The sequence below is a fragment of the Ursus americanus genome, chromosome X, assembly GCF_024610735.1.
Source record: "Ursus americanus isolate L20-20 chromosome X, mUrsAme1.1.p, whole genome shotgun sequence".
In the NCBI taxonomy this organism is placed as follows: Eukaryota; Metazoa; Chordata; class Mammalia; order Carnivora; family Ursidae; genus Ursus; species Ursus americanus.
In genome coordinates this window covers 53,712,981-53,732,198 of record NC_142164.1, presented here as the reverse complement: position 1 = coordinate 53,732,198, position 19,218 = coordinate 53,712,981, and the positions used below count along the sequence as shown (strand labels likewise).

Genomic DNA, 19,218 nt, shown 5'->3' with positions numbered 1-19,218 from the left:
ATCCTTGCTGGCACCTCTTATTTCTTGTTTTGATTTTAGCCATTCTGACAGGTGTGAGGTGATGTCTCATTATAGTTTTGACTTCTATTTCCTTGATGATGAGTGAAGTTGAGCATCTTTCGTGTGTCAGTTGGCCAAGTGTACGTCTTCTTGGGAAAAATGTTTATTCATGTTTTCTGCACATTTTTAATTGAATTATTCATTTTTAGGGTGCTGAGTTCTATAAGTTCTTTTTATATTTTGGATAATAACCTTTTATCAGATATGTCATTTGCAAATATCTTCTCCCATTCATAGGTTGCCTTAGCATTTGGTTGATTTTTTCCCCCTCACTGTGCAGAATCTTCTTATTTTGATGAAATCCCAAAGTTTATTTTTGCTTTTGTTTCCCTTGCCTCCAGAGACATATCTAGAAAGAGGTTACTATGGTTTATATAGAAGCCGTTACAGCCAGTGTCCTTCTCTTGGATTTTTTTGGTTTTAAGTCTCACAGTTAGGTCTTTCAACCATTTTGAATTTATTTTTATGGATCAGATAACAACGTGGTCCAATTTCATTCTTTTGCATATTGCTGTCCAGTTTTCCCAACAACATTTGTTGAAGGGACTCTCTTTTCTCATTGAATATTCTTTCTTGCTTTGTTAAAGATTAATTTACTATATAATTGTGGGTTTATTTCTGGGTTTTCTATTTTCTTCCTTTGAAATGTGTCTATTTTTGTGTCAGTACCATACTGTTTTGATCATTACAGCTTTTTAATATAACTGGAAGTTCAGATTGCAATGCCTCCAACTTCACTTTTCTTTTTCAAGGCTCCTTTGGCTGATTTCGGGTATTTTGTAGTTCCATATAAATTTTAGGATTGTTTGTTCTAGCTCTGTGAAAAATGCTGGTGGTATTTTGATAGGGATTGCATTAAATGTGTAGATTGCTTTGGGTGGTATAGACATCTTACCAATATTGCTTCTTCCCATCTATGAGCATGGAATGTTTTCCTATTTCTTTGTTTAATTTTCAGTTTCTCTCATTAGTGTTTTGTAGTTGTCAGAGTACAGTTCTTTCACCTTTTTAGTTAAGTTTATTCCTATTCCTAGGTATCTTATTGTTTTTGGTGCAATTGTAATGGGATTGGTTCCGTAATTTTCTTTCTGCTGTTTCATTATTGGTTTATAGAAATGCAACGGATTTCTGTACATTGATTTTGTATCTTATAAGTTTACTGAATTAATTCATCATTTCTAGCAGTTTTCTGTGGTGCTTTTGTGTTTTCTATATAGAATAACATGGCATCTGCAAATAGTGAAGCTTTTACTTTTTCCTTAGAGATTTGGATGGCTTTTATTTCTTTTTGTTGTCTGATTGCTGTGGCTAGGACTTCCAGTACTATGTTGAACAACAGTGGTGAGAGTGGACATCCCTGTCTTGTTCCTGACCCTGGAGGTAAAACTCTCAGATTTTCTCTGTTGAGGATGATATTAGCTGTGGGTTTTTCATAGATGGCCTTTATGATATTGAGGTATGTTCCCTCTGACCCTATTTTATATGAGGCTTTTTATCATGAACAGATGTTGTACATTGTCGAAGGCTTTTCCTGCATCTATTGAAAAAATCATAATTTTCTTATCCTTTCTTTTATTAATGTGATGTATCACATTGATTTGCAAATATTGAACTACACTTGGAGCCCAGGAATACAACCCATTTGATCATGGTAAATGATTCTTTTATTGTACTGTTGGCTTTGGTTTGCTAGTATTTTATTGAGAATTTTTGCATCCATGCTTATCAGGGATATTGGCCTGTAGTTCTCTGTTTTGAAGGAGTCTTTATCTGGCTTTGATATCAGGGTAATGCTGACATCAAAGAATGTGTTTGGAAATTTTAGTTCCATTCCTATTTTTTGGATCATTTTAAGAAGAATAGATATTAATTAATCTTTTTTAAATGACTAGTAGACTTCTCCTTTGAAGCCATCTGGCCTTTAACTTTTGTTTGTTGGGAGTTTTATGATTATTGACTCAATTTCTTTTCTGGTTATCAGTCTGTTCAAATTTTCTATTTCTTCCTCTTTCAACTTTGGTAGTTTATATGTTTCTAAGAATTCATCTATTTGTTCCATGTTGTCCAATTTGTTGGTATGTAGTTTTTCATAATGTTTCCTTGTAATTATAATTCCTTATAATTGTGTTTCTGTGGTATTTGTTTTTATCTCTACCCTCTCATTTGTGACTTCATTTATTTGGGTCCTTTCTCTTTTCTTTTTGATAATTCTAGCTAGAGGTTTATTAATTTTATTCAAAGAATCAGCTCCTGGTTTCATTGATCTGTTCTATTGTTTTTTTTTTTTAGTTTCTATATCATTTATTTCTGCTATGAACTTTATTATTTCCTTCCTTCCACTGGTTTTGTGTTTCTTTCTGTAGTTCCTTTAGATACAATGTGAGAATGTTTATTTGAGATTTTTCTTATTGAGGTAGGTCTCTATTGCTCTAAACTTCCCTCATATGACTGCTTTTGCTGTATCCCAAAGATTTTGGATCATTGTATTTTTATTTTCATTTGTGTCCATGTATTTTTTAATTTCTTCTTTGATTTCTAGGTTGAGCCATTCATTGTTGAGTAACATGTTGTGTGACCTCTATGTACTTGTGATCTTTCTAATTTTTTTTCTTATGGTTAACTTATAGTTTCATTACACTGTGGTTAGAAAAGTTGTATGGTATGCATTCAGTCTTTTTGTATTTGTTGAGGCCTGATTTGTGACCTCACATTTGATCTATTCTTGAGAATGTCCCATGCATACTTGAAAAGAATGTGTATTCTGCTATTTTAGGATGGAGTGTTCTGAATGTATCTGTTAAGTCCATCTGATCCAGTGTGTCATTCAAAACTGTTGTTTCCTTTTTGATTTTCTGTTTAGATGATGTGTCAATTGATGTAACTGGGGTGTAAAACTCTCCTACTATAATTGTGTTATCCTCAATTAGTTCCCTAATGTTTGTTATTGTTTTAAATATTTGGGTGCTCCCATATTGGGGACATAAATATTTACAAGTATTAGATCTTCTTGCTTGATTGTCCCCTTTGTTATGACATGGTACCCTTCTTTATCTCTTGTTACAGTCTTTGTTTTAAAGTCTAGTTTGTCCAACATACGTATTGCTACTCTGGCTTTCTTTGGACATCCATTTGTGTGATAAAAATTTCTTCATCTCCTCACTTTCTATCTGCAGTTGTCTTTAGGTCTGACATTAATCTCTTGTCAGCAGAATATAGAGGGGTCTCGGTTTTTTAATCCATTCTGACACCTTATGTCTTTTGATGGGAGCATTTGGTTCATTTGCATTTGAAGTAATTATTGATAGATATGTATGTAGTGCCATTTTATCACTTGTTTTGTCATTGTTTCTAGAGATTTTCTCTGATCTTTTCTTGTCTTTGTCAATTTTGTTCTCTCATTTCCACTCAAAGAGTTTCCTTTAATATTTCTTGCAGGGCTGTTTTAGTGGTCATGAACTCCTTTAGGTTTTGTTTGCCTGGGAAACTTTTTATCTCACCTACTTTTTTGAATGATAGTGTTGCTGGATAGAGTATTCTTGGCTGTATATTTTTCCCTTTCAGCACTTTGAATATATCATGTCTTTCCCTTCTGTCTTTCCAAGTTTTGTTGAGATATCTCCAGGCAGCCTTATGGGTTTTCCCTTGTAAGTTAACGATTTCTTTTCTTTTGCTCCTTTAATTTTTGTTGTTGTTGTTCTTCACTGTATTTTGTAAATTTAATTGCAGTATGTCTTGGTGATGGCCTGCTTTTGTTGATTTTGATGGGAGTTCTTTGTTCCTCTTGGATCTATATGACTTTTTGTTCCCCAGATTAGGGAAGTTTTCAGCTATTTTTTCTTCAAATACATTTTCTATCTCCTTTTCTCTGTCTTCTTCATTTTGGACTTCTATAATACGAATGCTATTACATTTGATGTAGTTACTGATTTCCCTAAGTGTATTCTCATGTTGCGTAATTCTTCTCTCTTTTGTTCAGTTTCATTATTTCCCATTTTGTCTTTTGTATCATGAATTTTTTCCTCTGCTTCTTCCAGCCTCCTGTTAATTTCATCACACTTGTTTCTAATCTCATTTATTGCATTCTTCATTTCTGATTGATTATTTTTAAACTCTTTTGTGTCTGTGTTAAGGGTCTAATTCATGGCTTGTACTCTTTTCTCAAGTCCAGTTAGTATCCTTCTGATTATTGCTTTAAAGTCTCCATTTTGCTTGTAACATATCTGTTTCACCTAGAACTCTGGCCATGACTTTATTTTGTTTTCATATGGGATAAATTTCTCTGTGTTTGCATTTGCTTAAGTCTCTGCATTCTTCTCTGTGTTAGAAAAGCCAATTATGTCTGCTGCTCTGGAAAGTAATGATTTCAGGAAGATGAGTTCCTGTAGTTGGCACTTCAAGGAGTGCCTCTAGTGTGTGTTGCATGAACTGTGCTGTTGTGTTTTGGCTGCTCTATCCTTCAGGCCAGTTGTCTGTAGAGGTCCTCATTGCTTGCTGTCAATAGTTTCTGATCCCTTGCATGAATGTGGTGTGTTTTAAATAGGTGTGCTCTGGTCTGCTTGTTAAATGAGACTTATCACATCTTCCACCAGAGCTAAGGCCTTCAGAACTCTCTGGTTGGCTGAGGTGGTGTGGGCAAGAGTTTTTGCTTGTCTTCTGGGGGAGGGATCCTCTGGGCTGGGACTGAGGCAAGCTTGACTGAGAAGGGTAGTCCAGCTTGAGCTCAGGAAGGTAAGGCTTGGTCTACACAAGTAGGCAGCCAGTGTTTGTGCTGGACTGCTTCCTGCTGTTGGGTCTATGTTTATACTGAGGAGTGGGGGAGTTAAATTGTGCCAGCCAGCAGCTTTGTTCCTGGAGAGGCATCTCCATAAATGTTACCTCTCAGGGACATGCTCCAAGAAGAGTGAATAATCTCCCCACTGTGTGCCCCAGTTGTTCTTCAAATTGCTGTTTCCATACTGTCTACCTCCGAGTTGTTTTCCTGCTTCCTCTCTAGGAGCAGGGCAGTGCCCTCCCGGGGTATCTCATTTAAGCCTGCTGACCTTTATAATTTTAGACTTTAAGCCCTGCTGGTTGTAGGAACTCACAAAATTCATCCCTACTCATTTTCCAAGCCAATGACTTTGAGGACATGTTCCTTTTGTGTGTTCCCCTGTGTGCTCCCCTCTCTCTCTAACCCTTCTCAGTGACTATGGCTTCCTCCCCTTTGCAGCACCCATGATCCATTTCTCCCCTAAACCATGTCTGCACTTCCTAACCTCTTCAATGTGGCCTCTTCTCGCCCTTTTGTTGTGGAGTTTGTTCTGTGAGTCTTCAGGTTGATTTCTGGGGTATTTAGGATGGTGTGATAGTTATCTAGTTGTGTTCATGGGCCCAGAGGATCCTCAGGTTCTCCTATTCTGCTGCCTTCTTCCTCCAATGTTCCAGTGAGTATCTTTATGATGATTACTTTAAATTCTGCATGAAGCATATTACTTATCTCTCTTTGGCTAGATCTCCTCCCGTGATTTTATTATGTTCTTTCATTTGGGAAATATTCATCTGTCTCCTTATTCTGTCTACTTCTCTGTGTGTGTTTCTTTGTGTTGAAGAAGTTAACTATGTCTTCTGCTCTTGAAAATAGTAGCTTTATGAAGAAGAGGTCCTGTAGTGCCCTGCAGTGCAGTACCCCCTGTTCACCAGAACCTGCCACTTCATGGGAGTTTGCCATGTGTGTGGCTTGTGTTATGCTATTGTGTCTGAGCCACTTTTCCTTTCAGTCCAGATGTCTGCACTGACTTTGCCTATTATGAGTTGTGTTTGCTGTCTGTGATGTTAGTGAGATCCAGGCAGGCTGGCTTTGTTGGGGTATGACAGTAGAAGGGCTCAGGGCTGGGGTGCCAGTGTTAGGAAAATTCTCAATGAGCTGCTAGTCCTAGGTGATTCTGTGACACACAGCAGCTGGGGGCATGATGCATAGCAGGTCAGGGACCCATAGCCTTTTGTGCACAGTGGCTGGGCCCAGTGTCTGCACCTGGTGGCTGGTTGTGCCATGTGGCATCTGTGTGCATGGTGGCTGGGCATGGAGTGCAATGGTTGAGGAAAGCCACATCTGTGTGCAGCAGCTGAGTGGGGTGTGCAGCATTAACAAAAATTGTGCTGAGCCCAGGGCCAAATCCAGCAGGTTTGGAGTGGGGGAGCCCTCAGGAGAACTTGTGGGCATGACACTCTGCCAGCAGTTTGGGAAGCAAGTGTCTGTGCAGCACTGCCTCTGCAGGTGGCTTTGTGATTACGCTGGGGGTTAGGGGATAAAAATGGTGACTGCTAGTTCCTTTGTTCCCAGAGAAGTGTCCCAACATGCTGTGAAATCTGTATAAACAGATCTCCCTCCCATTGTGCAAGCTGTCGCTTCTAGGTTGTGTCTTCTTGAGCTGTTGTCTCTTTAATGGTGGGGACCTGGCTAACACTTGCCCTCATGGCTCACTCAGTGCTGAGTCCACTGACTTTTAAAGCTCCAGCCTCCAAGTCCCACTGGTTATGAAAACTCACAGAACTCAGCCCCTCTGGTTTTCAAGGCTAGATGTTATGGGGATTTGTGTTTCCTGTGTGGGCTCCCTGGTGCTTTACGTTCTCTGGGACAGCAGCTCCCTCTATCCTACAGGCAGCTCCTGACCACCACTTCTGTCCTTCCTAATCTCTCTGATGTGGCTTCTTCTCTACATTTAGTTGTGGAGTTTGTTCTGTTAGTCTTTGAATTGCTTTCTGGTTTATTGACTTGTATATGAGTTATATCTGGTTGTAAACATAGCATGGGATAAACTTAGGGTCCTACTCTGCCATCTTCCTGGCATCCCTCCGAGAATTTGAATAGTTTCTTTACATTTCTCTTCAATGTATTTTTGCATGAAACAAATATTTTCCTTAGACTAGAGCACACTCCTTCCTTGGGAGTGATGTTTTGGTTGTCATATTTTTGCATTACATTGACACAAAAGAAGAATGCATATCGTGAAATCAGTGCAGATGATGAACACAGAGAATATAAAACTGAAATTAGAAAGCCAGTTGGCATCATATGATTTTCCCATTGCAACGAGAACATTTTTGTGAGAGGGGATTTGCACACTGTTCACCTAATTAATACATTCTTTATGCCTTTGTGCAAATAAATGCACAAGTCCACAATTTCCATGAAGAATTGCAGAATGCCTATTTATCATTGTAAACTGTGTCTTATCACAATGGTTATATATACAGACATATATATGTTTATGTATATATACACACATATGTATATTTACATAATATATATTTTTAAATGGTATTTGGATGTCTTGTTCATTTATGGGGCTGGCAGAAAATGCTTAGTAATGGTACAACAAAGCCACGATTAACTGAAAAATAACTACTTTAAATCCTCAATTAAACAAATTTCTCTGTGGAATTCTATTTACCTATAAGGAGGACGTGGCATGATAAGTTAATTAAAGAAATATCTTGAAATCAGTCCTCATTTCATTTCAATTTTATTTGCTCTCTGCATCTCTAGTATGTCACAATGGTTGATTATGTTCAGAGCAATGACTGTAAGCTATAGCAATATTTCTGCTCATCTGAGAAAAATCCTATTTTGTTATAAACTTATATTTACAAAACTAGGAAATTGTTCAAACATATTTTGGAAGGATATTAAACCACAGGACTTTAAGAATTATTTAAATTGTTGCTTTTGAGCAGATTCTGATGGTAAAGCTCAGTTACAGACACTAAGTATAATATCCTATTCCTTGAACCATCCTGTTACCTATTGTATCTTAAGAAACATGTTAACTATCTTTCAGTGCATTATATATCTATAATTATATTTTCATGTATACAATAATATTCAAAGAACTGTCCTGAGCATTGCAGGAATATATGTAGGCACATAACTAGTTCCTCCCTGCCTCTTGATGAATCTAGTGGGAGAAATAACACATGCTTTTATGTATGTATTACTTAAATAAAAGGGAAGAAGTGCAAATGCCTTAAGACAGGTATAGATAAAGACTGGGGATAGCAGTAGAGAGGTCATAGAGGGATGAATGGCTTTTTGCTTATAACAATAGGAAGACCCACAATGAATTTTAATCACTGAAAGTCAAAGTCTCTTAACAAAAAAAAATAGAAATATATAATATTTTTAAAGGTTTTATTTATTAGAGAGAGAAAGAGCACCCGAGTGGGGGAAGGGGCAGAGGGAGAGAGAGAAACAGACTCCTCACGGAGCAGGGAGCCTGATGCTCCCAGGACCCTGAGATCATGACCTGAGCCAAAAGCAGCTGCTTTTTTGTTTTTTTCAAAAGCAGCTGCTTAACCAGCTGAGACACCCAGGAGCCCCAGAAATACATACTATTAAGAACAGTGCTGAATTCAGTATTTTCTTGGCTTCTAAGTATCATAATTCAAAACAATAATTTTTATAAATTTATATTGCTGTTTTTCTCTGTAAGAAAGAATATGGATAGTTTTTCTCAGGGAATTTCCATGACAGTATTTGATTTTTACTCTAGTGAAAATATAATACTTGAAATATAGTATGTTTTAAGTTCACATAGACATTTGATAATATCATAAAATTCCACTAAATTAGAAACCCTAAATGGGGATTTGGGTTATACTTGAAACTCTTCTATCCTTTCAAGGAAAGAAGTAGGGACAAAGATTTGCATGGATAGCCATGTCCAAAACAGAGAGGAGCTACATCTGCCTCCTTTGCGAACCCTCTGTCCTGATACTCACAGGGATACTTGCATGTTCCTAGCAGCTCAGTTTTGAAAGGAGCCTGGGGTATCCATCTTGTCATTTTTAGATGCTTGAAGCACCCAACACAATGGCTTTTACCTTGTGACATTCCTAAGTAGTGGAGTCCACATTCAGACACCATATATTTTTACAGATACCTATAGGCTCTGGAAGTAAGGGGCACCAGATCCAATGAAATCAGATCTAATTTTGACAATCTGGAAAAGATATGTATATAATATTGCAGGATATCAAATCGATGTCTTAAGCTTGCCATGCCCTGACTTGAGTCTTTTTGTTTTTTAAGAGATGGTTTAGAGTATTTATTACTTCAGAAAGAGTTTTCCATTTTTAATCTCAATAGAAGGTTTGCTTTAATATATTTCTTTTCAATGTTTTTTTTCAGGACAGGTTACCTGAAGAGGTTTGCAGTTGGGGCTATCTGTATAGTTGAATACAAATATGGGATAATATATTTGTTTTGCCTATATGTCATTGATTTCCTATACCATGATCCTTGAAGGTAACTATGAAGACCTTCAGAGACATATTTTATTTTGCTAATTTGGGGCAAGAGGGTTGGTGGGGTTGAAGACTGTGCTATGTGGTTCCCCGTAGCTGTGCAATCTAAATGCAAAGCTAACATTGCAGACAAAAATGGTAGGCTACCTAGGTGAATTGTTGGATGGTAGAAGTGGGGTAGGTACTTTACAATGACAGATTATAGTTAATGAGCCTTCTTCAAGAGCATACAGCTGTTGTCATATTACTTTTTACATGTTGGGGAAATTGGCATCAGATACCTAATATTGTTTCTTGTTATAAGCAACCAGAAGGGATTATAAAATTCCAATTCTGCTTAAGAATGAAAAATGTGGATTGTTTTGGGTAATATGACATTTTAACAATATTAATTCTTCCAATCCATGAGCATAAAATATCTGTACTTGTTTGTGTCATCTTCAATTTCTTTCATCCGTGTTTTATTATTTTTGGACTCAGATAATGGTCTTTAAGCTCTTTGATTAAGTTTATTCTTAGGTATTGTATTCCTTTTTGGTGCAATTGTAAATGGTGTTTTTTAAATTTCTCTTTCTGCTACTTCATTATTAGTGTATAGAAATGCTACTAATTTCTGGCTATTAATTTTGTATTCTGCTACTTTACTGAACTTGTTTATTACTTCTAGCAGTTTTTTGATGGACTCTAGGATTTTCTGTGTATAGTATGATGTCATCTGAAAGTAGTGACAGTTTAACTTCTTAACCAATATGGTTGCCTCTTATGTCTTTTTCTTGTCTGAGTACTGTGGCTAGGAATTCCAGTACAATGTTGAATAAAAGTGGTGAGAGTGGACATTCCTGTTTTGTTCCTGAATTTAGAGGGAATGCTCTTAGTTTTTCAGCATTGAGTATGATGTTAGCTGTGGGTTTTTCATAAATGGTTTTTATTATGAGGTATGTTCCTTCTAACACCACTTTGTTGATTTTTTATCATGAATGGATGTTGATTCTTGCCAAATGCTTTTTCTGCATCTATTGAGATGATTATATGATTTTTATCTTTCCTTTTTTTGATGTGGTGTAAGCTGTTGATTGATTTGCAAAGATTCAATGCAAACCCTATCAAAATGCCACAGTATATTTCACAAAACTAGAATAGGCAATAGTAAAATTTGTATAGGACCACAGAAGACCCTAAATAGCCAAAGCAATCCTGAGAGAGAACAAAGCTGGAGATATCACAATACCAGATTTCAAGATACACTACAAATCTGTAGTAATCAAAACAGTATGGTATTGGCACAAAAATAGACACATTCAATGGAACAGAAGAGAGAGCGCATAAATAAACCTATGATTATATGGTCAACTGATCTATGACATAGGAGGAAAGAATATGTAATGGGAAAAAGACTGTCTCTTCAATGAATGGTGCTGAGAAAACTGGACAGCTACATGTTAAAGAATGAAACTGGGCCACTTTCTAACACTACACACAAAAATAAAGTCAACATTAATTAAAAACCTAAATGTGAGATATGAACCCTAAATCCTGGAAGACAGCACAGGCAGTAATTTCTCTGATACTGGTCATGGCAATGTTTTTCTAGATCTGTCTCCTAATCAAGAAAATAAAATTAAAAAAATTAAACTGGTGGGAGTGAATCAATATCAAAAACTAATGATGTTACCTTGGCTAATTGAATTCAAATTTTTTTTAAAAAAGCTTTTGCACAGTGAAGGAAACCATCAGCAAAACTATAAGGCAATGTACTGAATGGGAGAAGATATTTGCAAATTATATAATTGATAAGGGGTTCATATCCAAATTATATAAAGAACTTATACAACTTAACAGCAAGAAAACAAACAATCCAATTAAAAAATGAGCAGAGGACCTGAGCAGACATTTTTCCAAAGATAGAGAGATGGCCAACAAACACATGAAAAAATGCTCAACATCATTAATCATCAGGAAAATGCAAATCGAAACTACAATGGGATATCACCTTATACAAGTTAGAATGACTTAATCAAAATGACAAGAAATAACAGGTGTTGGTAAGGATGTGTAGAAAAAGGAACACTTGTGCCCTGTTGGTAGGGTTGTAAATTGGAATAGCCACTGTGGAAAACAGTATGGAGGTTCCTAAAAAAATTAAAATAGAAATACCATATGATCCAATAATTCCACTATTGGGTATTTACCCATAGAAAATGAAAACACTAATTCAAAATTATATATGCACTCCTATGCTTATTGCAGCATTATTTACAACAGCCAAGATATGGATGCAACCTAAGAGTCCATCAATAGGTGAATGGATAAAGAAAATGTGTACACAATGGAATATTATGTAGCCATAGAAAAGATGAGATTGTGTCATTGGGACAACATGGATGAATCTAGGGTGTTATGCTAAGTAAAATAAGGCAGACTGAGAAGTACAAACCCCATATGATTGCACTCACATGTGAAATCTTAAAAAAAAATGAAGAAAGGAAAAGCAGAAGCAGACCTGGAAGTACAGAGAAGAAACTGATGGTTGTAGAGGGGAAGGGGGCAGGTGTTGGACAGAATTGATGAAGGGGTGAGGGAGATAAAGGCTTTCAGTTATAAAATGAATGTCACAGGAATAAAAAGCACAGCATAAGGAATACAGTCAATCATACTGTAATAGTGATGTAACAGGACAGATGGTAGCTACACTTGTGTTAAACATAGTATAATGTCTAAACTTTTCAAATCATTAAGTTGTACCCCCGAAATGAATGTAATAGTGTATGTAAATTATATTCAAAACAAAAAGAAAAAAGAAAAAAATGTGAAAGAATTACCAGAGCAACCCTTGGTTACTGCATTCTTATTCGGACAGTATCTTCAATCTAAAAACATACAATAACTGTTGCAAGGTTATGGGTCAAGTTCATCAGTGCTCGGATAATGAAATAGAATAGAGTATAGGCAAAATGCTAGGAAATACACAAAGCCACTAATTTAAATTTTGGTGTTGGAGTATTGCTGACTACAGTCATGTTCTATATACTTAAATATCACTTAGTGCACTCTCTTCTTTATTTGGCTATATTTGAGACTTTGTAAGCTATTCCTCATTTTATTCATTTTGTTATTTTCTTATTATTTCTTGGCTTCTACTGTTTGTCTTTATTCCATTTTTTTGGTTTTATCTAAGTTCAAGTTAGTTAACATATCATGTATTATTAATTTCAGGGTAGAATTTAGTCATTCATCATTTGCATATAACACCCAGTGCTCATTACATCAAGTGCCCTCCTTACTGCCCATCACTATCCCCCACCCACCTCCCCTCCAGCAACCCTCAGTCTGTTCTCTATAGTTAAGAGTCTCATGTTTTGTCTCCCTTTCTGTTTTTATCTTATTTTGTTTTTCCTTCCCTTTCTCTATGTTTGTTTACTATGTGCCATGCATTCTACTAGGCTTTGCTGATGTGGAAATGTGTATATATACATATTATTTCTGTGTGCATGTATGTGTGTGTGTATACAGTTTCCAGATTCTACTATATCTATGCTGAGTGCTAATCAACAGCAAATATTAATAATTCAGTAAATATTTGCCATATCAAATAAATGAATTGAGATTTTTACTGCCATATCCTCCAATTTTGACAACGGGAATTTAACAGTATCTGTTTCCTACCTAATTTCTGTCTCTTTCTATCCTGACTGATGCTCTCAGTAAGTTAGAGACTTAATAGATATTCCGAAGTAACACTGTTAATCTTATTTTGAATGAAAAAAGGTTGTGGACAGCAAAATTGATGGGTGCTTATGGTGAGACTGTTGCCAAAAAAGTGGTAAGAAGGCTTCATATTTAGTTGTGCCTGGGGAAAGAATTATGACCTTCCTTAAAGTTATAATTTAGAAAAATACTTGGCCTATTGTGCTTCTTTTAGCACAGGGTGGATTATCAATAGATGTATTTGAGCACTTTTTTAAAAAAGATTTTATTTATTTATTTGACAGAGAGAGAGGCAACGAGAGAGGGAACACAAGCAGGGGGAGTGGGAGAGGGAGAAGCAGGCTCCCTGCTGAGCAGGGAGCTATGCGGGGGTTCAGTCCCAGAATGCTGGGATCATGACCTGAGCCAAAGGCAGACGCTTAATGCCTGAGCCACCCAGGCGCCCCTTGAGCACTTTTAATATCTCTATATTTTGATTGACATACTTCTTGTCATTTTCAATTTTCTTCTTTCCTAAACAACATATGATAGAGTTTCACCATGGATAGAGCATGTATCTTTCTTGTTAGGTGATGTCTTTTCCAACACAGAAGTTGTACAGCTAGTGATACGTCATATAATGTCATCATATTCTGGAAGACAAATATTATACAGCATATTTATTGCATAAGTTAATTTTAGGGCACATTTGTTAGATATAAAACATAGAGACAAAATAAAACGAAAATACAATGTGGAAGGATGTTCTGCTTAAAGTGCATGTTATATATCGAAAGACAAGATTTTTGCACAGTGCTATAATTTAGTCATTAGTCTAACCCTTTGTTATTATCTAAAATAAGGATTTGAACTAAGCCAAATCATTGTGGAAAAACTCAGTAAGCTTTACTAATTTGTAGGATCCAATCCTCCATATTATTATCATTATTATTTTTACTAAACCACAAGCTGAGCTAGTTTTTTTTTTCTTTCTTTCTTTATTTTTTTTTTAAAGATTTTATTTATTTATTTGACAGAGATAGAGACAGCCAGTGAGAGAGGGAACACAAGCAGGGGGAGTGGGAGAGGAAGAAGCAGGCTCAAAGCGGAGGAGCCTGATGTGGGGCTCGATCCCATAACGCCGGGATCACGCCCTGAGCCGAAGGCAGACGCTTAACCGCTGTGCCACCCAGGTGCCCCTAGTTTTTTTTTTTTTTCTTTAATCCAACGATGTGGATAGAACTGGAATTGAATTTATAGATTTTTTTCTATAACTACTGAACTGAAACAAAACTAGTATATAAAATATAATCTAAACTGAGCAAATATCTCATTCAGTTCATACATTTTAGCATAAAATATTTTGCACTATCTCTATCCTTACGATATGTTTAAAAATAGGGGCATCTGGGTGGCTCAGTCAGTTAAGCATCTGCCTTCGGCTCAGGTCATGATCCCAGAGTCCTGGAATTGAGCCCACATCAGGCTCCCTGCTCAGCAGGAGACTGCTTCTCCCTGTCCTCCCAGTTCGTGCTCCTTCTCACTATCTCTGTCTCTCTCTCTCTCAAATCAATCAATAAATAAAAACTATCTGAAAACATTGTGAGTTTTTCCACCTTACTAATTTATTTATAATGAATGTTTGAGAGATGTTTTTTCGTCTTTACTTCTGACTTACAATAGATTTTAATTCACCAGTGTTTTTTAAAAAGTTTTTACTTAAGTTCCGATTAGTTAACATACAGTGTGACATTAGTTTCAGGTATAGAATCTAGTGATTCATCACTTACATACAATACCCAGTGCTCATCACAACTGCCCTCCTTAATAGCCATCACCCGTTTAACCCACCCCCCCAACCACCTCCCCTCCAGCAACTCTCTATATTTGTTTGTTCTCTATATTTGAGAGTCTGTTTTATGGTTTGCCTCTCTTTTTCCCCCTATGTTCATCTGTTTTGTTTCTTAAATTCCACATATGAGTGAAATCATACAGTATCTGTGTTTCTCTGAATGACTTATTTCGCTTAGCATAATACTATCTACCTCCATTCACATCATTGCAAATGGCAAGATTTCACTCTTTTTTATGGCTGGGTAAAAAAAAAAATATATATATATATATATATTTATAGTGTGTATATGTGTATATACATATGTGTGTATATATGTATATGTATATATGTGTATATATACACACATACATACACCACAGATTCTTTATCCATTCATCAGTTGGTTGACATTTGGACTCTTTCCATAATTTGGCTATTGTTGATAATGCTGCTATAAACATTGGGGTGCATTTGTCCCTTCGATTCAGTATTTTGTATCCTTTGGGTAAATACCTAGAAGTGTAATTGCTGAGTCATAGTGTTGTTCTATTTTTAACTTTTTGAGTAACCTCCATACTGTTTTTCTGGAGTGGCTACTCCAGTTTGCATTTCCACTAGGAGTACAAGAGGGTTCCCCTTTCTCCACATCCTCACCAACAGCTGTTTTTACCTGTGTTGTTAATTTTAGCCATTCTGACGTGTGTGAAGTGATAGTTCATTGTAGTTTTCATTTATATTTCCCTGATGATGAGTGATATTGAGCTTCTTTTCATGTGTCATTGGCCATCTGAATGTCTTCTTGGGAAAAATGTCTATTTATGTCTTCTTCCCATTTAACTGGATTATTTGTTTTTGGGTGTTGAGTTTTATAAATTATTTATATAGTTTGGATAATAACCCTTTATCATATATGTCATTTGCAAATATCTTATCCCATTCCAAAGGTTGCCTTTTAGTTTTGTTGATTGTTTTCTTTGTTGTGTGGCTTTTTATCTTGATGAACTCCAATAGTTTATTTTTGCTTTTGTTTCCTTTGCCTCAGAAGACATATCTAATAAGAAGTTTGCTACAGCTGATGTCAAAGAGGTTACTGCCTGTGTTCTCCTCTAGGATTTTGATGGTTTTAATTAATGTTTAGACTAATGAGTAACTTAGAATAGATTGATCTATATCTGGTAAAATGTCAGTCTTGTTATTTGGATTATGGCAGTTTTATTTATTAACAGAAGTTGAATTCCCTTTGGTTTGAATTCTGCTATGGTTTTTCACCAAGGAAACATTTTCCTTTCTTTAAGAAATTAGGAATTTACCTCAGTAAGCATAAGAAATGAAAAACTGTTTTATAATCATTCAATAAAACATTATTCAATATTAGTACTGTGTGCCTCTGAAAAATAAAAAAAACAACAAAAAAAGTTATTGGGGGTATAACATTTAACATTTTTTTTTCCTGAAAGAAGGGACAAATATGTCTTTCTTGAAGAGAGATGTTAGTCAGGTATAATACATTACTTTTCACTTAGGGAAAGATATTATAAGACAATTTTTAGTTGTAAATAGCAGTTATGATTTAAGACCTGCATTGTGTAAGGCAAAAGCATTATAGTGGTAAATGGTCACTAGCTGTTCAGGTATAGTAACCTTTTGTTGATGTGTCCCTATTACACTTCACTGTTTAAAAAAATATTTTGGATATTATGTAATCAGTTTAATTGTTATTCTGAAAATCTGTATACATTTTTTTTCTAACTATAATACAACTACAGTAAGTTTCTTGATCATAATTAAAACTCACCTAGGTTTAGTAGGATTTAGAAGTGGAAGATTTGAAGAGGACTTGAAGAAGTTAACACTGAATGCTGGAACATTGGACACACTGAGTATCAATTGTTTTGCTAACATTGTTAACTGAAACTGATAACCTGTGAGAGATTCTTTTGCTCAGAACCAAGCTCAAGTATTTTTTCTCAGTGTTAAATTATAGCCAGAAGAATAACACTACACATGCACACAATATTTTGTTCTATAGTACTATTTCCTCCCATTCCAGTTAATAAAAATTCTGCCTCTTATAAGGTTTTGCATTAAATTTATATGACAAAAGTAATATACACCTATTAGTATTATCTGTTAGGAGGAAAGCAGGATTTTGCAAGTTGAAATAAAAGGCAAATACTATTTCCTTATAGAATAAACCCATTGTTATTGCTATCTTAGTATTCTAGCTAATGTTCAGCAACAAACACCCAATAAGCTTTTAAATTTATATATATATATATATATATATATATATATATCTGTATACCTTGGAAAATAGTAGATAACTAGAAATACAATGTTTATCTAGTATATTCTTTTTGGTCTTTTTTCTGCTTTGAACATTAGGAGATTCTCAAGCTAGTTTTGATTTTGTGTTTTTTCCAGCAACCCACATATTGAAATTGGAATGATACAGAGAAAGATTTGCACGGCCCCTCTACAAAGGCATGTACACTTATAAAACAGTCTTCATATTTATACTACTCATCTTTAAAGACCAGATCAAATGCCGCCTCCTTTGATCTCCTCAGATTGAATAGTTCTCTTTTGTGCTCCAAATGCATTGTTTATGTCAGTATTTCAGTCATTAGTGTATGTGTATATCTTTCATATTAGACTTTGAGTTCTGACCATGTATAATGTACCTTTATATTTCTCACAACATGTAACAAAATTTCTTGTAATAGTGGGCACTCAAAACATCTTTATGGACTTGAATTTCTGTAAGTCTTTTGCTGACTATGACTGCAGCATACATTCACACTAATACACAGGCTTATAGCTTATATGAAATAAATGCGAGAAGATCATTTAATTGTTCCAGTTGCCATAGGTTTTGGGAGTTTTCTGGATGTCCAACTGATAAGGAAATTGGTGACAAATTTTAGAAAGAGAGGGGAAGGAATTCTTTATAAAAGGAGGAATGTTCCTGGGTTCAAGTGTCGCTTTTTACAGCTAGTGGTTGTTTGGACTTCTAAAACAAATATATTAAATGGTAAAATATACACTCATGCGAAATATTTTGGCAGTTGTAGATCTGTGCTGGAAATAGCTTACCTTGTTATGTCATTTAGGTGGCTTCCTTCTTTTTCTTACATGTGGTGTCTTATAAACATGCCATTATCCCTTTGGAACAACTGGAGTGACCTCTCTTCTCAGTATGTATTGAAAGTTAAAGGTATTTTGTAACAGTTTATAGCTCATGGAGAAAATGTACCTTTACATCTATTTGCTTGTTGATACCATACTATTAAAAACTTGCCATTTTCTTCCCAAAAATAGTCTTTAGGAAAAACTGCAGTCTGGAAAAGTTATAGGCATTTTATTTTTGCCATATTTTAAAGCTTTCCAAGTGTTCTGAATGAGCCACTGCACTTTGATATTTTCATCTCCCCCCCCTTATGTATGTGTATACATCTCTTTTGTGTATATATACATACACAGGTATATATTTTTTTACTTTTTTTTACTTTATTTAAATATGCCATGCTAAATAAATGGTTACCTTTTATTAACTTGAAGAGAATATTTTTAACTTATCTGCTTTCTCTTACTATGCTGAAGCTCGGGAATCATTCTGTATCTTTAGTGTAATTTTAAAACTTGCCATGAATGCAAGAAAGGCTGTTGAATTGCTACCACTAGGCAGTTGCACCAAGATTAAGTAAAATGATGGTCTCTTTCGAACAAATTTAGCTCAATACAATCCATCAAACTGTAGTCATAGTTTTCTAAGCATGCTTGGAACTCTGTGGATGTGCAGAAATGAAAGGCCATATGGAAATGGCTTTCTTCAAGGTACCAGTTGGTATGGTTTTGTGGGTTGCATGTGCCTGTTGGCACTGTTGGCAGTTCAGCACCCTGGGAAAGGCATTGCTTTCAAACATGAGTAATTGATGAGTTGTATGTAATATGCAAATGTGAATGCATAAATCTCCTGAATGACAGCTTAATTTATGTGAGCTTTTAAGAATGTGGGATTAGATTTTAATTAAATATCCTCAAAGGCACCCTGACTTTTTCCAGTTTTTGGCTGCTATCTTTAGAAAGAAGTAGGGGGAGGTTTAAATCATAATTTTATGCACATTATTTGCATTTTTCTAATAAGTGTCCATTGTTTAATAGAAAAATAAACGTATTTTAAAAAGAAAGGCATTTATCTTTAATTATAAAAATATTGCTATTATATTACAATGTCTGTAGTTTGTCATATATGATAGAGAAAAATATATGTGGTCTGAAAATTAATGTCTTAAACTTCAAGCATAATTCTTAAACATATTTCAGATACTACCATATATTTTAGTATGCCAGGTTGA

The 19,218-nt window shown here is 35.4% G+C and overlaps 1 protein-coding gene and 1 non-coding gene across 2 annotated transcripts in view; both read left to right on the top strand.

Moving 5' to 3' along the window:
- DACH2 (dachshund family transcription factor 2) overlaps window positions 1–19,218 on the top strand; it is an 813,807-nt gene that overhangs the window by 314,681 nt on the left and 479,908 nt on the right. The window lies entirely within an intron of this gene.
- LOC148106911 (U6 spliceosomal RNA) lies at window positions 17,272–17,376 on the top strand. The gene has a single exon (XR_015723505.1). It is a non-coding gene; the product is annotated as a U6 spliceosomal RNA (small nuclear RNA).